At 37.5% G+C, this 27280-nt stretch overlaps 1 long non-coding RNA gene across 1 annotated transcript; it reads right to left on the minus strand.

Moving 5' to 3' along the window:
• Positions 1-13176: 13176 nt before the first annotated feature.
• Positions 13177-15412, minus strand: LOC132242040 (uncharacterized). The gene is made up of 2 exons (XR_009454544.1): positions 14819-15412; positions 13177-13663 (listed from the first exon to the last, which is right to left on the minus strand). It is a non-coding gene; the product is annotated as an uncharacterized LOC132242040 (long non-coding RNA).
• Between the last annotated feature and the right edge of the window lie 11868 nt (positions 15413-27280).

Raw genomic sequence — 27280 nt, forward strand, 5'->3', positions numbered from 1 at the left:
CTCATCTCAACTTTCTAAGAAGGAGTCTGTATTTATTCTACTGAGATTTTGTATTACTTAGTTCTAGAAATCATTGTGTGGTCAAGATAACAGAGACAAAGAAGCTTGAAAGAGTATGCTCCCAATATTATGCCTTCTGTCCATGTCTGGTTATCCTATATAATAAAAGCCTAATATGCTAAGTTCTTGTCATCCATTCAACCAATCAAAGCGTAATATGCTAATAATATGCTAAGGCCGCTCAACCACTCACTATGATGTGCACTGACCACCAGCGGGCAGACAGTTGACTGGTAGACCAGTCACTATGATGTGCACTGAATACCAGGGGGAAGACCAGTAGGTTAGCTTGTTGCTGGGGCCAGCTGATTGGGACTGAGTGAGACAGGCTGGAAACACCCTGGAGCCCTCCTACGGTCCCTCCCCAGCTGCTCAACCTCCTGCGTCCCTCCCTGGCCCTGATTGTGCACTGGTGGGTTCCCTTGGGCTGGCCTGCACCCTCTCGCAATCCGGGACCCCTTGGGGGATGTCGGAGAGCCAGTTTTGGCTGGATCCCACCAGCCAGGCCGAGGAACCCCACTGGTGCATGAATTCGTGCACCAGGTCTCTAGTTATGAGTATAAAAGAATAGGCCTCTTTCCTTAAGGAGTTGGGAGTGGAAGGGAGATCTCTCTGGTGTGGTTTATGCTACAGAGCCCTGCCCTGATGTATCATGCCAAGGTGAGACCTTACCTGAAATCACAGCCTTCCTGAGCTCGATCTCCTTTGTTTTTCTGCTTCCCTTTAGTGGTTCTGCCTGGACAACACTCCCTGAATGAATCACGTGCACTCAATCCCTGCCTCAGGCTTTGCCTCTAAGGGACCCAAACAGAGACAATGTCTAAAAAGGATGGCACCTGACATGTAATATGGATGAAATTTGAAATAAAAAAAATGAGCAATTGTGTGAATGCTAACAAAATGGAAAATTTGTTGGGTGGTATTGTTAATTTTGTGATATCTAGAAAGGGCTTGGGCATGGTATAGATTTGGGACAATTCTTCTCAACAGGCGAACAACTAACTTGCACTCTATCCCTTACATACCTTCCTCCAAGTTGTTCTCTGCCACCTTTCCAAACGAGTGTTGCAGATGAGGTGGGGATGGGGGGGGGTGGCATAGGTGCTCCATGTTGCATTTGGAAAGAGCTTGAAATATGATTACTAGACTAGAAGCTATTTAATTGTCACTAGACTATAAGCTACTTAACTGAAGGGATTGTGTCTTATTCACCTCTTTATTCCAAAACTCTATCACAGTGCTTGGAAAATAGAAAATGTTCAGGAAATATTGAATAAGCAAATGAGTTTAGTTTTCTGGAGCATAGTCTAGTGCCATGTGCATTTATTAAGAATAAATTTTGAATCTACTTTTTTCATTGCTAATTTTTAATACTGTGCTTACTTTCCTCTAATATCGACTCACTCTCCTCTTTCATTGCCAGAGGCATTCCTACGCCTCCATACATGCCTCCATAGGATGCCTCCTTTGTGCATCCAAATCTCATGGAGCCCATTTGAAGCCCTCAGCTGATCATGAAGCTTTCTTTCCCAGATTCTTCCATCTCCTTGACCTTCTTCATTGGGTTTCATAAACTAAAAACCACAGTAATGTCATTTCCTCTAGGGCACAAGCTCTACCTTAGAAACTGGGAATGCAGAAATAACACAGTGTCCAGAGCATAATTGCCATTCAATAAATGGTTTCATATTTTAAAATAAGTGAGTATAGTTGATTGGGGGTGAGCTAAAAATTCTTTCATCAATTCCTGTAGTCCAAAGCTAAATATCAGATTAGAGAAAGACAGCTTGGGCACAAGTGAGTTCATTGGCAGTTAATAAAAGGAAATTTACAAATATACCTAGTGCAGTGTGGTTAATGTATTTGTAACACTAAAAGGCTAAGATTACTTTATGCCCAAAGAGATGTCAACATTATATTAATTTGAAATATATGAGTTCCTTACATAGACTCAATGGGAATTTTAGAAGGGAAATAATTCATATTGTGGTGAAGTATGTTTGATTTTAGACATTGAATGAAAAATACAAAGTTGTAGCCGTGAATTGAAGCCATTCCATGATTTCATGCCCGGCTCTACTAGCTATAGGATTCCCTATTCCTCCTCAAAATAGCAAGCACTGAGACCAGAACCCACGCTTTTCCTCAAAAGCATTAACATTCTGTAGTTGTCTGAAGTCATGATACTTTCAGGATCTGATAGAGAAAGGAAGAAGTACATAGTGTGAAAGGGAATGGTGGTTGCTAGGAGAAGTGGTGAGAGTAGGAAAACTGACTTGGAAGGTTCAATAAGAGACGCTGCATGTAAAGGAGAGTGTCTGGAGATGAAGATGTGTTCATGTGGAACACCTTTGAGTTCTGTGTCAGGGATCACAACCCAAATGACTTCAAGAGGCAGAAAGGCAGGGAGTGCTGAAGTCTCCATCAGGTAAAAGGAAGCTTGCATAACCTACAGGTATAACCTACAGGTATTTAAATTTTTTAAAAAAATTGACCACAGATTTGAAACTCAAAGCCCAGATAGTAACGCTGGGTGCTTTGCGTTACTAAGGGAAATACATTTGGTGCACAAACATGCCTTAAACTTATTTTCAGCTTTATGAATATTGCCTAACCCCTCAGTGAATGCCACTGGAGTCCAGGTTACATTTCAGCTGGGAAGATGGGCAAGGTAGGCTTGGCATAGGAACGAGTAACCTCACTACCTGTGCCATTATGGTCACCCAGTGGGCATGAACAGCGCCTTGACTTTGTATTATTGACCAGTGAGAAAATCATCTCCTAGAGGGCAAAACAAATATGATCTATACCTTAACTTTCCTCTTATCAGAGTGTAGCTTGATACACACGTGGCACCAAAAAAAAAAATGTTTGTTCAAATCTCAGCTATGCTACACACTAACTGTGTTCCTTTGGGCAATTCATTGAACCTTACTCTCAATTTTTCAACTATAGTGTGAACATTTGGACTAAAGGATCTTTTTGGTTTCCTTTCAGCTCTAAAAGTTCCTGAATGTAGGGAAATTTTGATTATTATAAAGTTATTTATCATAAGCAAAGTCTTGACTGTAAGTTCTTCAAGTATTCTAGATTGCTTTCATGGGTAGAAAGTATATTAACTCATTTGCCCTCCAAATATTATTATATTCTCTTAGTTAAACGTCTCTCACAAGTGGATATCATTTTATCCTTATGAGGAAATCAGCAAAGATTTTGTCAAGGGGCTTTGCCATCCAAACATATCTATGAAATGTCCTTGAATAAGCATTCTAAAAACGTTTTTACAAAATTGAAAATAGATTTGTAAAGTATAATTTATTATTAGAGATATTCCCTAATGATAATCACTTTCTTTTAAAGTGTTAGTAATAATAATAATAAATACTCAATGTCATAGAGCATTTGGTATGTGGGCAATTTTGATATGCCTTAAAGAATTTAATCTTTTCAGCATTCTTATAAGATGGGCACTAAGAATATTTCAATTTTACTGTTGAGGAAACTGAGGCACAGAGCGGTTATACAACTTAATGAAAGCCATTGCTGGAAAATGGTAAAGCCAGCATTGAATCAAATCAGTCTGGCTTCACCTAATAACTCTGCGGAAAATCATCCCATTTGTTATCTAGACCATAATGTCTAGCACGCATTTGTTCCCAGTAAGTGTTTAGTGTTTTCACACTTCTAGATGTCTGGCACTTCTGTTTTCTATGATTCCTCAAAATCTATATTTTTTTCCAAGACCTCTCAATAAATGAAGTGTTCCCATATTGGGTCTCCTACATGTGACTGTTTTTCCTTTTCCAATTGTAAGGTCCTGATGGAGACTAATGAAGCAAAAGGGAGAAGCAGTTGTCATTCTACCTGCCATTTGTGAACCAAAGCATGGGTTGGCCCCTCTTTGCCCTTCCCCTAAACTCCAAGTACTTTCACAAGCCTTTTGCACTTTGATTATTTTTACTAAGCTCCAGTTCTTTATGGTCTCTGTCACTCTTTCTGTCTAGTGTCACTTACTTGCCTCTGACCATTCATTGATACTTTTGTTTGTATTTATTTATTATTTTTATTTATTATTGAATTTATTGGGGTGACACTGGTTAACACAATTATACAGGTTTTAGGTGCACAATTTCACAACACATCATTTGCACACTGTATTGTGTGTTTACCACCCCCCACTCAACAATAATTATTAAGTATCTATGTATTCTCTACCAGTCATTATAATGATCCTTAGGTGACCAAGGATGAAAATTACATAGCTCTTGCCCTTGAGAAGCATACAGTTTAATAATATCAAAATAAAGTCACTCAGAAAAGAATAGTGAGGCTGCCGATAGCTTGCCTCCTATTTTAATGAGTGAGTAGAGATCCTTTTATCCTACTTGGAACTCTCATTTCCAAATCCATCCTAACTTCCAGGAGGATGGTTAGTCTCCTCCCCTCTAAGTCTCATTCTTCCATCACAGAAAGTCATATACCAAAATCTTATTAGGAGTTAACTCTCAGTATAGGACACTACAGAAGATTTTTACTTCTCAATAATTTTATGGACTTCACACACTTTTTTCATTAAGTAGAGGCTCTTTAAACTATCTATTGCTTGTCCTGGACTAGCTAACATTATCTCCTTCATCTCTAATTCAGTGTCACAAAACAGTGCTGAGACAGTTGCCTCTTGAGGTATTTCTGCCCAAGGCCAAACTCATGTGATTCAAGTTCTCCTTGGGCTGAAGTCACATCATGTAGAGGATGTTTTCCAGTTTTCTGAGACCTTGTCCTGCCACTTTTGGACAACTTTCCATGAGGTCATTTTCTTTTACAAGCTCATCTCTGTCCACATGTTTTGCATGAACATAGCTCACAGCTTTCTGTAGACTAGATTATGTTCAGAGTATCACTGGCAGGTCACAACAGTTATTTTCCCTTTATCTTTTTTCATCATTATAGTCTTTCAAAAATTCTAAATTCTGGAGACAGTAACCAAGGTTTCTAGGGCCAATGATATAGAAATAGCAAAAGGAAATCAACAAAAACATGTAAATTGAATTTTGAAGCTGAGCAATATGACATCAGAAGTCCAGTATTTATCTAGCCTATCCCAGGCTAAATTTATTCCTTGATCTTTCTTTATGGGTCCTGGGATTTTAACATATGGAACCATTTATGGACCTACTGGTTTACTATTAGGCAATTTGTATTCAGCTGTCTATAATCCCTGGGTGAAGAAATGCCCTCCTGTCCATATTCCAGTCTGAATAATTATTTTTTGATGTGAAAAAGAAACATAATAGATATCAATTATTCCTTTCAACTTCCATGTGCTTTTGTTGTGAAAACATGACAAGTTTTCCCTGCAGTCTGCTTTATCTCACACCCTCATAGTAGCTGTCATTTCTGAGAAAATCTTCAAAGAAGTTACACCCTTAAAAAGCTGATTTTCTTATTTTGCCTTTACCATAAACCAGCATTTCTTCTCAGAAAATGAACTGTAGAATGTTAGAGTTAGAAGGAACTTTGCAGATCCTCTTGTTCATGCTCCTAAGGAAAACTGATGGAGTCCAAAGTAGAACTTATTCCTTACCAAGCACTCCCCGCCCCGCCTTCATAGAGCGGAGAGCACATATTCAGGAGTTTGAGGCTCAACCCTCAGACTCCATGGTGATTAGAAGAACAGAGTTCATTAAATGAAAGGAGAGGTAATTTATCTATCACCATTTTTTATAAATAAATTTTCGATTCAGTGTCACATGTAGGTAGAGGCAAACATACATATATAGGGTGGGGCAAAAGTAGGTTTACAGTTGTGAGTACATAAAACAGTTTATTCTTATACTAGAGGCCCGGTGCATGAATTACTGCATGGATGGGGTCCCTAGGCCTGGCAGGCAATCAGGGGTGATCAGGGCTGGGCCAATTGGGTCCTGCTGGCCAGGGGATGTGGGGGGGAGGGACAGGGAGAGGGACTGCAGGCCCATTAGGGCCTGCCAGCCAGGGAGGAACAGGGATACGGGAGGTAGGTCACTGGTCCCCCGAGGAGGGAGCTGGCCCTTGGCCCCCCTGGAAAAGGGGCACCAGTGGGGTGAGGAGAGGAGGCAACAGTTGCCAGGCCAGGCTTGGAAGGAACAGACGCCAGATGCTGCCACCGCTGCCGCCACCGCCGCCAACCAGGCAGCTGCTTAGGCTTTTATATATATAGATTATTATTTTATTAATTATTGTATTATTTTCCATGCAGACAACTGTAAACCTAATTTTGCCCACCCTGTACACACACACACACACACACACACACACATATTTTTTATATAAATTTATTCAGTTATAATGCCAGTAAAATGTCACTTATCTATTAATGGACAAAGGAGAAAATAAAAAGGAAGCTTTGGGCAAGATGTAGGAAAAGCAAAAAAATTATTGGAAGATATAGGAAAGCAAATGAAATAAACTAAAGGTTATCAAGCAAGTAGGAAACTGAGCTTCAGTCCTATAGACCAGTGAGAAAAGTTTGCTTTCCTCTTAACCATTTTAGAATGAAAAAAATCTGTTTCCAAGGGAACAGTGCCATAAAATTGCAACCACTGGAGGGACTAAAACATACTTCCATCAACCCCCTAAAAAAGCCTCTATTCATTTATACACTTGTTCTTATGCTCTGAAATGACTTGCCCTTGGATTGGGTGATTTATGAAGGGATCGGCTTGACTGTGAGCCAAGCACTCTCTTTGTAGCAAGCTAGGGATATGACCACATTGTGGAAGCAGGGTGTCTTGACATTATGAGGTAAATTACCTCCTCCTGGATACCAAGTGGTACCAGGAAAAAGTAATTTACCTTCTTCAGGTTACACACCCCAGAGGATAAAGCACTCACCTCGATGAACAAACTCCTTTTTCCCCCTATTATTATGATATGCCATCCTGACACTGTGTTCTCTTTGCCCTGGCCCATCAGAGAGCTGGCTTTTATCATTCATTTTTATGCCTTTTCTCTTTCAGTGTACTGTACAGCGAGGGAAAGGACTCCGTGGCGAAATGAAGAGTGCTGTTTCCACTGGAAATCAAAGGTCACAAGTCAATGGAGTAATACTGGGTTGCTTCTTCCTCAGACTTGTGTCCCTGGAACACAGATGGGATCTACACTAAAAGATGAAAGACTCCCGAAAGTGAAGTGGAAGAGCAAGGTACAAACATGTTCAACCAGGCTGATTTGCAACCACGCAGAATCAGTCTGGAAATAAACCTTCTAAATGGCATTTCTTACAACTGTTCGTTACAACTATTTTACAAAGCTCTACACACTAACTCCAGGGCTTAATTTGGCATTTAATGGCTCTGCAACCCCTTAGTGAGAATGAACAGATGACCTCTTTCAGGACATCCATGAGCTCTTTTCAGTCATGAGGGCATCATGTTATGTCCTCAAAAACTCAATTTCATAAATTATCCTTTGTGTCTTCCAAGAGTTAATGTGACCGCCCTCTTCCCAAATGACTCACTCTCTTTTCATCCACAGAGACAGGTGTGCCATGGATTTGATTGCATCAAAATAAGCACCAACTAAAGAGAGAATGTTTACAGAATTAAAGGCAGGAGAAAATATTAGAGATATATCAAGATGGGCAGGTATAAAAATACACAAGGGTGTCCTGACCCATCATGGTTTTCATGGAAAAATTAACTTCAAAAAGGCAATGAATTTTTGTGGTTTGTTTTATTTTGTTTTCTGGGAATGCTGCTCTATTAATTGAGATAAATAAAACATAAGACCACAAGCCTTCATATGTACAGCTGTTATTTTGTTAATGTGATTTTGCCCCTAACTTTATTTAGTTATAAATAAGGCCTCAGTTTACAGCAATGGAAAATTAACATTTAAATAGTAACAAATATAAAATATTAAATATATTAAATATATAAATTAAATATATTAAAATACAAAATGCTTCTATACTAATGACATCTTAAAGTAAGGGTTACTTTAAGACATTTTGAAGTAATTCTTTGGAGGAATATCAGATTAAGAGAAAAATAGTGTTAAATTATGCTGCTATAAATAGTAAGTAGTAAATTAAATGGAGCACCATCAATGTAATCCAGAGAACTGCTCCTTCTCCCTGGATCCTCCAAGTAAAGAAAAACACAGTCAAGGAAGCATAGTGGTGATCGTGTCCAATTTTTCAGTTACAGAGTGCACCCTCTGCTCTGGGTAGATTTGTACTTAACTTGTCTAGTACCTACCAAACCTTACTAACACAATTACTTGATGAATGACTTTTAGGTTCCCTAAATATAGCACATGCAATATCAGATCACACACACACACACACACACACACACACACACACACACACACACACACGGGCAGCAATAATGACCTTTCCTAAAAATTAGAAAGCCTACTAATTCATGTGCTTTGGGTAGAGCACCTTAATAGTGGGGGAAAATTAGGCTAGATAAATTGCTGCTCTGATCCTACCGAATACATTTTGAAAGCAAAACCAAGAATGATCACTCTGCTTCCATGTGACTTAGCTGCATCCCAGAGCAAAACTGCAGAATATTTGTAGCAATATAAAAATATCCAGCACACATAAAGGTAAAATGTAAATGTTAGGCATCCAAACAAAATTGGTAGGAAAAGATATATATCATTAAGAAACGAAAAATCAATCAATCAATCAAAACAATCTAGAACTGACATCGCTGTTAGAAATTGCAGAAAAGGGCATTAAGTGCGGATTTATATATGTATTCCACATGCTTAAAAAGTTTAGTAGTAACATGGAAAATATAAAAATGAAAATCTCAAGTTTCTAGAGATGAAAACTATGATGCTGAAGTAAAAAATACACTGGGTGTGAATAATGGTAGATTAGACATTTGCAGAGAAAAATTATTGAACTTAAAGATGTAGAGGTAGAATTTTTCAAAAATTAAGCACAAAGAAAAAAATAATTTAAACAGTAAAAATCATTAGTGAGATATAGGGAAACTTCTGGCAGCCTAACATCATGTAATTGCTATTTCTGAAGGGGAGGAAAGGGAGGAAAAAACTATTCAAAGAAATCATGGTCAAAATTGTTCTGTATCTAATTCAAACTATTAAAAGCTCAATGAAACCCAAGAACAAGAAATATAAAAAAAAACTACACCAAGACATATCATAATCAAATGTCTCAAAACTAGTGACAAAGAGAAAAATCTTACTTTATGAAAATTATGTAATATTGTATTATGCTTGTACTAAAAAGAAAAATGAAATTGTTGTTAGATCTCATATATTTTTAGTGGAAAACGTCCTCTTTTCCCCCTTAAATTTACTGGGGGTGACATTGGTTAATATCATCATATAGATATCATGTATACATTTCTATGATACATGATCTGTATATTACATTGAGTGCCCACCCAAAGTCAAATAATTTTCCATCACCAAAGATTGACCCCCTTCAAGCCTACCCCCCTAGCCCTCTTCCTCTGGTAAGCATCATACTGTTTTCTGTGCTTATGAATTTCAGTTTCATGTCCCACATGTGAGTGAAATCATATAGTTCTTAGCTTTTTCTGACTGATTTCTTTTGCTTAGCATAATATTCTCAAAGTTCATCCATGTTATTGCAAATGGTAGTATTTCATCATTTTTAGGGCTGATATATCCTATCTAATAAAAGAGAAACATTTTAATTTGCCATACATCCACTACCCTTCCCATTGGCTAATCAGGGAGATATGCAAATTAACTGCCAGCCAAGATGGCGGCCAGCAGCCAGGCAGCTTGAAACTAACATGAGGTTTGCTTGCTTCAGTGATGGAGGACTCCAACGTTCCCCGCCTGCCTTGCCGGCCTCTGAGACTGCAGTTTGAAACATTGTTACAAATATAGAAGCTAAACAAAACCCCAGAAACCTGCTTTCAGCCCACTGGGATCTCAGAGCTGGAGTTGATACAGTGTTTTGATTATAGAACCCAAACAAACCAGATGCCTGCTTTCAGCAGCAGAGGCCTCAGAGCTGGAGCCAGAGCTAAAGCTGGCCCAGAATAAAAAAAAAAGAAAAAAAGGAGCAGTTGGGAGCTTCAGTCACCCGCCAGCCTGAAAAAAACAGCCCTTAGCCCCTCATCCAGATTTTCCAGGTACCCCAGTGGGGCCCCTCACCCTGAAGGGTGTGTGACCAGCTGCAAACAACCCTCATCCCCTCACCCAGGCTGGCCAGGCACCCCAGTGGGGACGCCCACCCTGATCCAGGACACCCTTCAGGGCAAACCAGCTGGCTCCCACTCGTGCACCAGGCCTCTATCCAATATAGTAAAAGGGTAATATGCCTCCCAGCACCGGGGTCAGCGGAGCTGAGAGGCCTCCCGGCACCGGGATCAGTGTGACAGGGGGCAGCGCCCAAACCCCCTGATTGCCCTGCGGCTCTGTGTGTGACAGGGGGCGGGGCCACAACCTCCCTATCCGCCCTGCTCTGTTCGTGACGGGGGAAGGCGCCCCAACCCCCTGATCAGTCCTGCTCTGTGCCTGATAGTGGGGAGCTCCCCAACCCGTAATCGCCCTGTGGCTCTGTGTGTGACAGGGTGCGGTGCCCCAATCCCCTGATCAGCCCTGCTCTGTGTGTGATGGGGTAGAGCCATACCTTCCCCATCAGCCCTGCCCTGAGTGTGACAGTGGCGGTGCCCCAACCCCCTGATCGGCCCTGCTCTGTGGGTGTTAGAGGGTGGTGCCCCAACCCCCCCTCCACGGGCCCTGCTCTGTGTTTGATGGGGTAGAGCCATAACCTCCCCATCGGTCCTGCCCTGAGTGTGACAGTGGTGGTGCCCCAACCCCCTGATCGGTCCTGCTCTGTGGGTGATAGAGGGCGGCGCCCCAACCCCCTGATCGGCCCTGCTCTGTGTGTGACAGGGGGGAGCTCCCCAACCCCCTGATGGGCCCTGCTCTGTGCATTACAGGGCGTGGCGCCGCAACCTCCCCATTGACCCTGCCTTGAGTGTGACAGTGGGCGGTGCCCCAACCCCCCAATCGGCCCTACCCTGAGCGTGACTGAGGGTGGCATTGCAACCTCCCAATCCGCCCTGCTCTGTGCATAACAGGGGGCAGCGCCCCAACTCCCCAATCGGCCCTGCTCTGAGCCCGGCCAGGGTCTACACCTAGGGATTGGGCCTGCCCTCTGCCACCTGGGAGCAGGCCTAAGCCAGCAGGTCATTATCTCCCGAGGGGTCCCAGACTGCGAGAGGGCACAGGCCGGGCTGAGGGACACCCCCCCCCCACCCCCGAGTGCACAAATTTTTGTGCACTGGGCCTCTAATATATATATATATATCACATCTTTTTAATCAATCCTCTATTGAAGGACACCTTGGTTGTCTCCATGTCTTGGCCACTGTGTATAATGCTGCAATGAACATAGGGGTGCATATACTGCAAATAAATGTTTTCAAGTTTCTTGGGTAGGCACCCAGGAGAGGGATTTCTGGGTTTATGGTAACTCTATTCTTAGTTTTTTGAGGAACCATCTGTTGTTTTTCACAGTGGCTGTACCAGTAAACATTCTCACCAGCCGTGAATAAGGGTTCAAACACCCAACAGATATATGAAAAGATGTTCCTTTCACTAGCTATTACAGAAAATCCTAAGAGCAGCCAAAGATAAAAGACTTGTTATATAAAAGGAATAAATAAATCAATGACACAGATTTCTTGTTGGAAACAATGCAAATAAGAAGATACTGGAACAACATATTTAAAGTAAGAGAAGAAAAACTTTCAAATCAGAATTTCTACACCCACCCAAACATATATGTTAAAAGTAGAGGTAAATAGAGATTCTTATTAGCATGGAAAGCCAAAATATTTTACTTAAGCAGATTCATGGTATAAGAAATGTTAAAGGAAGTCCTTCAGGGAGAAAAAAATTATACCACAAAAATGAAAATATGGATCTACATGAAGATAGAAAAATATGAAGTCATGGTCAGTAAACAGATAAATATATATTTATTTCTTAGCATTTTAATATCTTTAAATGGTAACTAAGTAGGATCTGTGCTTTTGAAAAGACATTCTTTTTCTAGTGAATGTATACAGAACAAACATTTAAAAAATCTGAAAATTGAAGAGAAGAAGGTATAATTGGACCTTGAAACCCAAGGAATGACATGGTCGTGAGCTCTCCAGCTCTTTTTCCTGCCTCATACCATATATCCCAGACTAGGGGCTGAAAAAGCCTGCAACCTTTACATGCTAATAGATGCAGACAATAAAAGCTTCCAGAAAATATTATTGTCTATAGCCAAAGGACTTGGAAAGAATCAACCTAGGAAGGTTAAAAAACAAAACCTTAATGGTGAAACACTAAGTGCTATCTCACCAAACTCAGGAACAGAAAAAGATGTCTGCTCATGCACTATATTCAATATTGCTACACTAGAATAAAAAAAAAATCATCAAGAATATTTAGAGACATTAAAGAAGATTAAATAAATAGGAAGACATTAAGATATATTTTGCTAACGGGTTGGATTAATACTGTTCATATGTCAATTCTCCCCAAATTGATCTATTCTATATAATAAAATGCTACTATGCAAATTGACCTTGATGACAAAGCGACCTGGAACGACTGGTCACTATGACATGCACTGACCACCAAGGGGCAGACACTCAATGCAAGAGCTGCCCTCTGGTGGTCAGTGTACTTCCACAGGGGGAGCACTGCTCAGCCAGAAGCTGATTCATGACTGGCCAGCACAGTGGCAGTGCCGGGAGCCTCTCCCACCTCCACAGCAGAGCTAAGGATGTCCGACTAATGGCTTAGGTGGAGAGTGGGTCTAAACTGTTAGTCAGACATCCCCCAAGGACTCCCAGGCTGCCAGAGGGATGTCTGACTGCCAGCTTAGGCCCATTCCCCCGGGTAGACGCAGGCCTGGCTGAGGGGCTGCCCCTTCTGCCCCCAAGTGCATGAATTTTCGTGCACTGGGTCTCAAGTTGATTCAATAAAATCCCAACAAAAATCTCAACAGGCTTTTTTTATTTTTTAAGAAATTAGCAAGGTAATTCTAAAATTCATATGGAAATGTGCAAGGACCTATTACAGTCAAAATAACTTTGAAAAAGAACACTGTGTGTTTTCAAGATTTACTCTAAAGCTTCAGTAATCAAGACAGTGTGGTATTAATATAGAAATAGAGATATACATTTATGAAGCAGAAGAGAGAATATGGAAATATATGCACATATAATAAACTAGAGGCCTATTGCATGAAGAGATTCGTGCAATAGGCCTTCCTTCCCCTGGCTGCCTGCACCAGTTTTCCTCCGGCACCCGGGATCCAGGCCTTTGCTCCAGTCGCAGCAGAGAAGCCAAGCCTCGAGGCTTCTCCACTCTGATCACAGCGGAGAAGCCAAGCCTCTTCAGTCTTCAGTCGTCTTCAGTCTTCAGTCATCTTCAGTCTTCACTCTGGCAGAGCCTTCAGTCTTCACTCCATGCCTGCATATGCAAATTAACCTCCACCTCTTTTGGGTTAATTTGCATACTTATCCTGATTGGCTGGTGGGCGTAGTGAAGTGACACCAATTTGCATGTTTCTCTTCTTTAATGTAGATGGTTGCTGGAACAATTGGATATTCATATATTTAAAAGTTAATTTGATTTATAACTTTTAGCAAATACAAAAATTAAAAAGAATAATAGTCCTAATTGTAAAACATGAAACTATAAGACTTGAAGAAGAACTAGAACAAAATCTTTGTGACCTTGGATAAGGCAACTATTTCCTAAATATGACGTGAACAGTGTCATCAATAATAGAAAAAGTGATAAATTGGCCGAAAACCGGCTTGGCTCAGTGGATAGAGCGTCGGCCTGCGGACTGAAAGGTCCCAGGTTCTATTCTGGTCAAGGGCATGTACCTGGGTTGCGGGCACATCCCCAGTAGGAGATGTGCAGGAGGCAGCTGATCGATGTTTCTCTCTCATCGATGTTTCTAACTCTATCTCTCTCCCTTCCTCTCTGTAAAAAATCAATAAAATATATTTTTTTAAAAAAAGAAAAAGTGATAAATTGAATGTCAAAATTGAAAACATTTGTTCTTTAAAAAATATAAAGAGAAACTACCAACTTGGAGAAAATATTTGAAAATCATACATCTGAAAATAACTTGGGTTTAGAACATATCAAGAACTGTAAAAAAATAAACAACCAAATAAAGAAAGAGCAAAGATTGGGGCACATCACAAAAGAAAATATAATAATGGCAAATAAGCACACAAAAGATGTTCAATATTATTATTCATGAAAGCCAAATCAGGCGATGCCACTAGGTAGAATGAATGGGTATAGCTGAAAAGACTGATTATACACCTACCATATGACCCAGACTTTCCACTCCTAGATATTAACCCAAGAGAAATGAAAGCATATTTCCATGCAAAGATTTGTTCACAAATGTTCATAGGAGTTTTATTTGTAATCACCAAACACTGAATAGAGTGTAATTGTCCATTAACAAATAAATAGATAAACCAATTTGGTATAGCCATACAATAGTGTCTACTCAGCAATAAAAATAAATAAAATATTGATAAAATCAACAATTTTGATGAACTTCAAGATAATTATGAGTAAAAACATAAAAGGAAGAATATATACATATAATTTAATTTATATAAAATTCTAAAAATGCAAACTAATCTATAGTTACAGAAAGAAAACATGTAATTGCTTAGAAATGAGACAGTGGGAAAGAATGAACAAATGGAATTACCAAGGGTCTTGAAGAAACCTTCTGGGATGCCAGCTATGTTCATTCTCTTGAATGTCATGTTCTCACAGATGTATATGAATGTCAAAACTTACAAATTTGGCACTTGAAATATATGCGGTTTTTTATCCATTATTCCATAATAAAGCTGTAAATAATAAAGAAGTAGAAAGATAAATAATATTATGTTGAAAATGATTGGTGTGGGATGTTAATAGACCTGGGTTTGAGTCCTAACTCCCCTACTTAATAGCAAAGTGAATTGGGCCTGGTTCCAAATCCCTGTTTCCTCATTTATAAAAATGGTAATAATACTACCTACTTCATAGGGCTGGTATTAGATTAAATGAGACAGTATATTAAGAAAAGCACCTTGTGAACGATAAGCTATTACAAACAAAACAAGTTACACTATTTGTTGCTCTAGTAACATTATCCCATTTTAATAGATAATCTTTTTCAAATATCATTATTGCTAATAATTTAAGAGAGAAAAGAGCATATACTTGGAGTTTTATATTTATAATCAGCAAACACATCTGAATAAGGTTTGGGATTGTAAGTATGCTAAAAGCTATGATTATCTTCCAGGAAAATCACAATTACACAAGCATAAAATATTTTGTATACTCTTTTGAGAGTTTATGGACTTCTTGCACAGCCCATCCAACTTCAAGTCCATGAACATCAGGAGGTAAAGACCCTAGTATTAAAGCATGACATTAGAAGTGTACCTAAAGACCATCGGACCCAACTTCCTGCCCTATAGAGACAACTCCTCTACAGCATCTCAACTAGCGACCTCCCAGCCTCCACATGGACATCTCCAGTGCCAGAAATTTAGGCAGTGCTGTATAGTATGAAGAGCTGATAATTCTTAAGAAATGAGTGTCCTTACCTGAAGTGTGCTTGTTGTACACTTATTTAAAAAGAAAGAAAAGAAATGAGTGCTCTTATGAATATCACATTTATCATCATGGGAGAAAACTGAACAGAACAGCTAAGAACCCAGGCTGTGGAATCAAATCCTGACCTCTACCATTTTAAACTTTCCTAAACCCTAAAACACTAGAGTGTACTCCAAAGGCCACAAATAAATATTACTCAGGTCATTCTACATTTCATTTTTAAAAAGCATTTGCGGTAAAAAGGATAAAAATAGGAGCAGAAATATTGTTTATCACATAGCATTGCTTTATTCACCTCCTTATTCTTTATCAGTGGCGTAGAATTGCTTTACTCCTTCTTTGAAAACTTGGAACCAGCCCCACCAGAGACTGGGAGTTCTGCTTCTATTCCTTTGAGATTTTCCAGGATATATAACCTTTTAAAAATAAAAATATACTGCATCTTCCCAAAGAATGATTTCCATAAATAAAATGGTTTCCACATTCTTATATTTATGAATTCAAACATTTGTTGTTAACAAACAATGCATAAACAGTACATCATGGACCCTGTTTTTAGTAAATACAGGCTCCCCTTTTATCGGGGCATGGGCAGGTATGAATGCTGCGGTCCCGGGGCCCTGTAGGTGGAAATTGTGAACTTCAAAGGCACGTAGAGAAGTGCCCCATCACTTGTAAAGGTTCACTTTATTTTGTTGTTGTTGTTGTTTAAATATTTTTTAAAAACTTCCCATCACCATGTACGCCCTCTATAGCATACTCCTCCACCTTCACCACCCGCATAATCACCACACTGTTTTCCATGTCCATGAGTTCGTCTCTTTCTTTGCTCAATCTATTCAACCCCCACCCCAGCCTTCCCTGGAGCTGTCAGCCTGCTCTCTATCTATGTGTCTGTCACTATCTTGCTGCTAGTTAGTTTATTTATTATATTCCACACTTGAGTGAAATCATATGGTATTTGTCTTCCTGTGACTGGCTTATTTCATTTAGCATAATGTTATCCAGATCCATCCATGCTGTTGCAAAGGGTAAAATTTTCCTCTTTTTTACAGCTAAGTGGTATTCCATTGTGTAAATGTACTACAGCTTCTTATCCACTCGTCTACTGATGGACACTTGGGCTGCTTCCAAATCTTACCTATTGTAAGTAATGCTGCAATGAACATAGGGGTGCATATATATTTTTTTGAATTAGTGTTTTGGGTTTCTTCAGACAAATTCCCAGAAGTGGAATTGCTGGGTCATAAGGTAGTTTCATTTTTAATTTTTTGAGGAATCTCCATACTGCTTTCCACAATGGCTGCACCAGTCTGCATTCCCACCAACAGTTCCTTTTTCTCCCCACCCTCACCAACACTTGTTGTTTGTTGATAGTCATTCTGACCAGTGTGAGGTGATATCTCCTGGTGGTTTTAATGAATTTCTCTGTTGATTAGTGATGTCATCATTGACAGGTTCTCCTGCTTTAAGTGGAATGATATATAATGAAACCAATATTACCAGAGGCAAATTGATATAAACAAAAGTTAAGTTCCTACAGTATTTCATCAATGTAATAATGAAATAGCATTGAACAAAATGTTATTCAAGGGTCTGCAGTACTCAATCAATGAAAGGTACATTTCATAAGAAGCTTCTGGTTTCTTTTCATATCTATTTATATGAATGTGCATCACAGGTAAAGGGCTCAAGTTTTCACTCTTAGTTTGGAAATTCTTTATTACACCTAAATTTTGGGGGAACAAACTGCTCTGGGTTTGGACCCAAGACCCGTATTTCTGGTCATGGAAATATATTGATTTTTATTTTCTATTTTGTACCGTATGTTTTTAATGTATTTTTATAGCATGCAGGTATTAACTTTTATGATCTAAAAATGTCATAAGTAAGAAGAAACTGAATCTTCTTGGCCAACAATTTATTGGAACTCTGTCTATGTAATGTGGACAAGGACAATACCCTATGGAGTTTTGAATCAGTGTACTACCAGTAAATATATGCACTGATTGAGTTCATGAGACTTTATCAAGAGAACTGCTTCTGTCCTGGGCGATGGCATACTGAGTTGTTCTGCATTAGCCACTGACATTTTCTAGAGCTCCAGACACTTTCTTATTTGAAATAAGTTTTAGCAGTCCTTTCCAATATTTCTTTTGCTTGTTCTTATGTTGCCTAATTCTAACTCATCATACAAAAATATTTTAAAATCATTTTGTATCTCTCCTCTGTTTACGCTCTACTGCTGATTATGAACTGGTGTTTCTCAGAAGAATGTTAAGTGAGAAGTCTCTGACAGTCCCATGCTGTACGCTAAAATTCCTAAAGGTGCCAAATGATTTCTCATGGTGTCTTGAAACTTCAAAGTGACTTCACATTTTGTATTTGGTTGAAGTCAGTGGCTTGAGCTATGGCAACGATGACCTATATACCTAATAGTCTAATATCTTAAAGATTTCATTTCTTTCATCAAATCAATTTATTAAATGGATAATCAAATGTGACTTTAAAGTCTATGCCATGTCAGAATTTCCTGGTAAAAAAAATTCACAATCAGAACACATCTGTTGTCTGACCAAATGTCCCAGTTGACGTTTGGAAGACAAGCCACACTAGCCATACCTGTCTCCCAACTTCTCTTTACACGATTCCCAGGCTCCAGGCAATGGCAAAAGTCTGAAGCACCATTTTGCTCTCTCACTTTCCTTTTCTTCCAACCTCTCCTCTGCTTCCTCTTCTGACTGTCGAAGAAATTTCAAGACTGACTTCTTTGCATCACTTTACAATTACAATTATTAGAGGTTAAAAAAGTTTTAAATTTATCCTTAAAAATATTACCTTTTAATACCATTGGAATAGTGGTTATCTCATACATAGCTACATAATGAATGGGGGGAAATGTCCCTGTTATATGAAAAGCTAAAATTTCTACCTCATGCATAAATTTCTCCCAAAATGATATATCTTAAGTAATTTATATATGTATATTTGAAAGTTGTGTTAGATGACTGAAAAATACTCTGCAGAAGACAAAAACATAAATGTTAAATAATGAATAGTTTAAATGAAATTTTATTAATAAATATAAAAATGGGGAAAATTAAATTAATACATTTTATATATAAAATCTTAAACACAAATTCAAAATTCAATTGATAAACACAAATATTATAGGTAGATATTACATTTACATTGTTAAAAGTTTATATATTCAACTTTGATTTAGAAAACAGTCAGAGTTGTTCAAGTTCAAATACAATAGATGGCTATATAATTTATTGTCCACACAGGATCACTTTTAAAAAGTATAAAGGGAACTATATTAAGTCAGTGACTCAAGCACAATAATGCATGTGAATATTCATGGTATATACAACATTATTTATGCATTTTTTTCTTCTTGAGGATTGAAACTGTGTGCTATGAAATTTCATATCCTCTGTTTACTAAAGTATCTGGAAGTAGTAGATACTTAAATGCTTAAACTAATGAAGGAATAAAATAATTAATTAAACTATGTTGTATAAAGATTTGAGTTACCATCAATGAAAGGACACACCAGATTTTTATCCACTAACACCAGTTCTATAAAAGTAGCCAAAATACCAATAGAATGTATTTTACTGACATTTTGTCCCTTGAAGAATAAATATGTATATATGTTTGAGTAAACAGTCATTGGGAAAGAGTTGATTTATTTTTGTTCATCAGTTTATGCTGTATATTATATTCCACAAATAACTAAAATCATGTGATATTTAACTTTCTCCGACTGGCTTATTTCACTGAGCATAGTGCTCTCCAGGTCCATCCATACTGTTGCAAATGGTAAGAATTCTTTCTTTTTTACATCAGCGTAGTATTCCATTGTGAAGATGTACCAACGTTTTTTAATCCACTCATCTGCTGATGGGCACTTAGGCTGCTTCCAAATCTTAGCTATTGTAAATTGTGCTGCTATGAACATAGGGGTGCATATGTCCTTTCTGATTGGTGTTTCTGATTTCTTGAGATATATTCCTGGAAGTGGAATTACTAAGTCAAATGGGAGTTCCATTTTTAATTTTTTGAGGAAACTCCATAGTGTTTTCCACAGTGGCTGCTCCAGTCTGCATTCCCACCAACAGTGCATGAGGGTTCCTTTTTCACCACATCCTTGCCAGCACTTGTCGTTTGTTGATTTAAGATAGCCATTCTGACAGATGTGAGATGGGACCTCATTGTCATTTTGATTTCCATCTCTCAGACAATTAGTGACTTTGAGCATGTTTTCATATGTATCTTGGCTTTCTGTATGTCCACTTTCGAAAAGTGTCTATTTAGGTCCTTTGCCCAGTTTTCTATTGGATTGTTTATCTTGTGTTAAGTTGTATGAGTTCCCTATAAATTTTGGAAATTAAACCCTTATTGGATGTAACATTGGCAAATATGTTCTCCCATCCAGTGGGCTTTCTTATTGTTTTGGTGATGTTTCGTTTGCTGTGCAAAAGCTTTTTATTTTGATGTAGTTCCATTTGTTTATTTTCTCCTTAGTTTCCATTGTCCTAGGAGCTGTATCAGTAAAGATATTGGTATGACATATGTCTGATATTTTGCTGCCTATGGATTCTTCTAAGTTTTTATGGTTTCCTGTCTTATGTTTAAGTCCTTTATCCATTTTGAGTTTTGTTTTTTTTGTTTTTGTTTTTTTTTTTTTTTTTTTGTGTGTGTGTGTGTGTGTGTGTGTGTGTGTGTGTGTGTGTGTATGGTGTAAGTTGGTGGTCTAGTTTCATTTTTTGCATGTATCTGTCCATTTTTCCTAGCCCCATTTATTGAAGACACTGTCTTGACTTCATTGTATGCTCTTGCCTCCTTTATCAAATATTAATTGAGCATATGGCTTGGGTCAATTTCCGGTTCTCTGTTCTGTTCCACTGCTCTATATGTCTGTTCTTCTGCCAGTACAAGGCAGTTTTGAGGACAGTGGCTTTGTAATATAGCTTGATATCTGGTATTGTGATCCCTCCAACTTTGTTCTTCTTTCTCAAGATTGCTGTGGCTATTTGGGGTCTTTTTTCATTCCATATGAATTTTTGGAGAGTTTGTTGTAGGTCTGTGAAATATGCTGTTGATATTTTGATGGGGATTGCATTGAATCTATAGATGGCTTTGGGTAGTATGGACATTTTAATGATGTTGATTCTACCAATCCATGAACACACTATAGTCTTCCATTTGTTTATGTCTTCCTCCATATCTTTTTTCAACGTTCTGTAGTTCTCTGAGTACAGTTCTTTTACCTCCTTAGTTAAGCTTATTCCTAAGTATCTGAATTTTTTTGTTACAATGGTAAATGGGATTGTATTTTTAGTTTCTCTCTCTGTGAGTTAATTATAGGTGTATAAAAAAGCCCTAATTTTGGGTGTTAATTTTGTATCTTGCTACATTACCAAATTCATTTATTAAGTCTAGTACTTTTTTGATGAAGTTTTTAGGGTTTTCTATGGACAATATTATGTCATCTGAGAATAATGACAGTTTTACTTCTTTTCCAATTTGGATGTCTTTTAATTCTTCTTCTTGTCTGATTGCTATGGCTAGCACTTCTAGTACTATGTCAAACAGGAGTGGTGAGAGCGGGCAACCCTGTCTTATTCCTGTTCTTAGGGAAATGGTTTTAGTTTTTGCCCATTGAGTATGATGTTGGCTGTAGGTTTGTCATATAAGGCTTTTATTATGTTGAGGTATGCTGAGAGTTTTTATCAAGAAATTGTGTTGGATTTTGTCAAGTGCTTTTTCTGCATCAATTGATACACTTATGTGATTTTTGTCTCTCAATTTGTTGATGGGATGTATAACATTTATTGACTTGAGGGTATTATACCAGCTTGCATCCCTGGAATAAATCCCACTTGATCATTGTGTATGATCTTTCTAATGTAATGCTGGATCCAATTTGCTAGGAGTTTGTTGAGGATTTTAGCATTTCTGTTTATCAGGGATATTGGCCTCTAATACTTTCTTGGTAGTGTCTTTATCTGGTTTTGGGATTAGGGTAACGCTGGCTTCATAGAAAGAGCTTAGAAATGTACCTTCCTATTGAATTTTTGGAATAGTTAGAGGAGTACAGGTTTTAGTTCTTCTTTGAATGTTTGGTAAAACTCTCCTGTGAAGTCTTCCAGACCAGGGCCTTTGTTTGCTGGAAGTTCTTTAATTACTGCATTAATTTCATTCGTAGTTATCAGCCTATTCAGGTTTTTTTTTATTTTCTTTGATTGAGTTTTGGAAAATTGTATTTTTTTAGGAATATGTCCATTTTATCTTGGTTGTACAGTTTGTTGGAGTAGAGTTGTTCGCGGTATTTTATTTTATTTTATTTTATTTTTACAATTTTTGGTATGTCTGTGGGGTCAGTTGTTACTTCACCTCTTTCATTTCTGATTTTGTTTATTTGGGTCCTCTTGCTTCTTGGTGAGCCTGGCCAGAGATTCATCAATCTTGTTTATCCTTTCAAAGAACCAGCTCTTGGTTTTATTGATCTTTTGTATTGTTTTTTGGTCTCTATGTCATTTATTTCCTCGCTGATCTTTATTATTTCCTTCCTTCTGCTTACTCTGAGCTTTTCTTATTGCTCTCTTTTTAATTCTTTAAGTGTAGGGTTAGATAATTTATTACCATTTTTTCTTGTTTTTTTTTGAGGTAGGCCTATAGTGCTCTGAACTTCCCTCTCAGAACTGCTTTCACTCTGTCCCATAGATTTTGGATTGTTGTGTTTTCATTGTCATTTGTTTCCAAGATGCTTTTTACTTCGTCTTTGATCTCTTTGGTAACCCAATCATTGTTTAATAGCATGCTATTAAGCCCCCAAGTGCTTGATTTTTTTATTGTGTTTATTGTAGTTGATTTCTAATTTTATGCCATCGTGATCTGAGAAGATGCTTGATATGATTTCAATCTTCTTGAATTTGAAGAGACATTGCCTGTGTCCCATTATGTCATCTGTCTTTGAAAATGTCCCGTCTGCACTTGAGAAGAATGTATATCTTGAGGCTTTGGGGTGAAATGTTCTGAAGATGTCAATTAGTTCCATCTGATCTAGTGAGTCATTTAGGATTGCTGTTTCTTTGCTAATTGTTTGTTTAGAGTATTTATCCAGTGGTGTCGGTGGAGTATTAATGTCCCCTACTATGACTGTATTGCTGTTGATCTCTCCCTTCTTATCTTCCAGAAGGTTTTTTTTTAATGTATTTGGATGCTTCTGTATTGGATGCATATACCTTTAGCAGAGTTATATCCTCTTGTTGAATTGCTCCCTTTAGTATTATGAAGTGGCCTTCCTTATCTCTTGTTATGGCCTTCACTTTGAGGTCTATTTTGTCAGATATAAGTATTGCTACCCATGGTTTTTTTCATTTCCATTTGCCTGAAACATATTTTTCCATCCCTTCACTATCAGGCTGTATGAGTCCTTTGTTCTGAGGTGGGTCTCTTGTATACGGCATATATACAGCTCATGTTTTCTTTTCCATTCAGCCACTTGATGTCCTGGGCATCTTTGTTTTTGTTGGCCCCTTCCTCAGTAAAACATATTTAAAATTATATTTTATGACCATGATAATATAAAGACATACATTTATGAACAGATATATCATTTTATGCTTATTATCTTCATTTTTATTCACATTTAAAAAGTATTAAAATCGCTTTCATTTTTAGGGACCACTCTAAGTGTCATTGTCACTGTTCCTTCGGTAATCAACAGATAAGAGCCTTGACTGCAAGAGTTTTCTTTCTAATTTGTTTTGCCTTTGGACATTTCTCTTCTCCTCCACTTCCCAATCATCTCATCACTTTTTCAGTGGTGATAATGTGTACTTTGATTTCTCCACCCAGATTCCAAATCTCGTTTTATAATTTTCTAAGAAAATGTCCTTTTTTCAGCAGGCAACCTTTTAATATCTCTCTTAGAGTAGTCAGCCTGGTATACATTTATCTTCTTCTCAAGCAGAGCCAGGCTTGATCAGAGAGCTTCTACTGAATTGAAAGAGTGCAGTTTAATATGACCCAGACTTTTGAATGATAGCAGTGCTAATATGCTCCTCATCCTATTATCTAGCACAAATGAAAAGCCTTCTCTTCTCCTGCAGTCCTGAAATAAATTTTCAAATACATATGAGTAGTAATCTTTTCTTACATTAAAAGAGGGCACATCAGGGAATCTAGTAATCTTGGAAAATATTAACTTGTCTTACCTTTTTCAAGTTCTAAGACCAACGAACTTGGAAGCTGAGCATTATTACATGAAAAGTTTGGACCAGTCAGTGCAACATCTCTGTTTTGAGAACCTATATGTGCTCTACTGTGCCTTAAGCACTGGGGATATACAAATCATGAGCAAAGCATTATTTCTACTCTTAAGGAACTTAAAGTCTACATGAGAAAATAAATATAGCAATAAATAATATAAATGAAACTTGTTAAATTCTATGATAGAAAACACATAAGGAATGAGTATTATGTGAGCAGAGGATGCTTCAGGGACTATCCCCAAGTATGTTTTCACTTCACATGAGGGTTATCATACACCAACATCCACATCAATGTAACTTGAGGTATATATTTCTAGGTAGAGTATATTTCTCTATCCCGTTATCAGACTTGGCTGTTTGACTTGCGTTGCCCAGTGGAATATAAGCAGAAGTGACACTGTGCTACTCACAGCCCAAGCTGTAACATGAACTGTTTGTTGTGGCATTGTCTCTTGCAGCTCTTCCCTTTGAACATTGCACATCCTAGACAGAGACAATTCCTTCTTCTTGTATCTTAGCATGAGAATATATGTGCACTCAAACAGTAGTATAAGCAGGCTGAACTGCAGCAAAACTGGCCCACACATCCATGAGCAAAAAAACAAATGCTTTTTGGGGGGTAAAATATTGAGATTTTAAAATTATTATTACACAAAAGACTGACCAGACAAATAAGTTAGGCCATCATAGTTTATCACAGATTTTCTATATCACCATCCATACATCTGGATCTTAGAAGCAGAAAGTATACTACTTGACTGGCATTAATACAATTACTTGGAAAACAGAATAACAACAAAAACCCATGATGGTTTACCATGATTTTTAAAAAAGATATAGAAGATCATATCATAAAAATATACAAATAAAATCTTATTTTGTGAATTTCTTGTACACTCATTCATTTCCGATAGCACTGTAATTGGCCCCAAGTCTTCAGGAAAGTAACTGTGTGAACTGTAAAAATGTTTTTGTTTTGGTCCAATTATACTATTCCTGAAAATATATTTTTAAGAAAATGATTTTTTAATGAGATAAAAGTATCCCATCGGTTATCTATATTGGCATACAGTTATAAAATTATGCACAACTATACAGGTATTAGGTAAATTATGGCAAATCAGTTTTATGGAATGTTATGAAAGTTGCCCTCATGAGCACCTTATAGCAATTGGGCAAAGATTTATAAAATAATGTTAAGGGAAAAGAACAGACTAACTTGGAATACACACTGCAGGGTGGGGCAAACGTAGGTTTAATGTTGTGAATATGCAAAACAGAGTTTATCCTTGCATTATTATTTATTAATTATTGTATTTCCCATATGAACAACTGTAAGCCTACTTTTGCCCCACCCTGTATAATTGTAATTCTGTAAAATATATAAGATATAAACTAAAATGAATATTGGAAGAAGTCCTTGATATCCCAGCACCCTAATCCAACTAATATCAATACCTTCTTTTTTTTTTAAATGTATTTTATTTTTAGAGCAGTTTTAGATTCAAAGCAAAAGTGAGAGGAAAGTACAGAGACTTTCCATATACTCTCTGCCGCCACACATGCATAGCTTATCCCACTATCAACATTCCTTCCTAGAGTGGTACATTTGTTACGGCGATGAATCTGCATTGACACATAATCACCTAAGATAGATGGGAACCACTGATCTGCTTATTGTCTCCAAAGTTTTGTTTCTTGATGTATCTTGAAATGGGACTGAAAAAGACAAAACCAACTACAATGGCAAACACACAACACTGTGCCAGCAATCCTCCTATAGTCATGTGTTTGGTCTCTCATGCCAAAAATTCTCCAAAATTTTGGTGTAAATATATGTCTAATTTACAAAATTGGCTGTGCTTATTCTAATCAGAAGCCTTGAGCAAAGTATTTTTGAACTGGGATTATATTTTAAAAGACAGAGAACCAAACTAAAAACTATAATATATTTGATGCAATTAAAACAATTAAGAAGATTTAGCCTGGAGAAGAGATTTAAGGAGGTGAAAGATTATTCTATGAGTAAATGAAAACTTTAATTATTCTATGTGAAAGGATAGGCAGAAATATAAACAATGGGTAGAAATTAGAAAAAAAAATCTTTCAAACTCATAAAAGAGAAAGGCTGAATAATTGTTCCAGGTTAAAATAAAATAAAGGTAAATGTAATGTTTAATCCTGGAATAGATCCTGCACCAGAAAGAAAAAAGACGGTTGATACAGGGAGGAAAGTTCTGGGGAAATCTGAGGATTAGATAGTATTGCTGCATCGATGGTTATTTCCTTTATGAATAGTTGAGTGATGGTAACATTGCAGAGCATCCTTGTTCTTAGGAAATATATGCTGGAGAATTTGTGGGTGATGGCACAGCATGTCTGAAGCTTGTTCTTGAATGGTTCTGAAAAAGATTAATAAGATACTAGTAGATAGAAAACAACTGGCAAAATGTTAGGAATTCAGAAAATCTCAGTGAAAGTTATAGATGTTACAACTTTCATGTAATCTTGAAATTATTGTAACAAATTATATAAAAATTAAACTTCAGAAAGAGTCAGGAACATTTCATTATGAGGAATTAAACTTATGTTGTCCCAGTTTGATAGTCCCCCCATGCCTCTGGCAGAACCAAATCAAACCCTCTCTAGATTAAAGAATCTTCATCCAAGTTCCTCAAGAGTCTCTAAGGTCAAGTTCAAGTAATTATGATCTTGCAATAAAAATTTACCAAATACACAAATAAGTAATAAAAAACAAGAAATTTCGAACTCTCAAGACGTTAGCTATTGAGATTTCTGGACGAAGCATATAAAACTATATTTAATTCATTTAAAGAAATAAAATTTAGAATTCCGCACCCCCTCCCCCCCAAAATGAGCAAGAAATAATGTGCTGTCAAAAATATCAGGCATATTTGTCAATGTACCAAGATATCCTCCAGAAGTAAAAAGATAATTAATGGAATTTAAAACTCAGTTGTTTGTAAGGGTAACCAATGGAAAATGTTTAACTGGAAAACATCTAAAAAACTGTTACTCAGATGCAGCCCACAGATATGAAAAGATAAAAAATATGAAAGAAAATATGAAAGAGCCGTAGCAACCTAAAAGACAGAATAAGGTCTAACACATTCCAATCGCATTTCCAGAACAGACAAAAACAAAGAATGAGAAAAAGGCAAGGATGGAAGACATAATGGCTGAGAATAAATTCACTGGCACAAAACTGATTAAGAAGGATATATATATATGTATATATATATATATAT

The sequence above is a fragment of the Myotis daubentonii genome, chromosome 9, assembly GCF_963259705.1.
Source record: "Myotis daubentonii chromosome 9, mMyoDau2.1, whole genome shotgun sequence".
Classification (NCBI taxonomy): Eukaryota; Metazoa; Chordata; class Mammalia; order Chiroptera; family Vespertilionidae; genus Myotis; species Myotis daubentonii.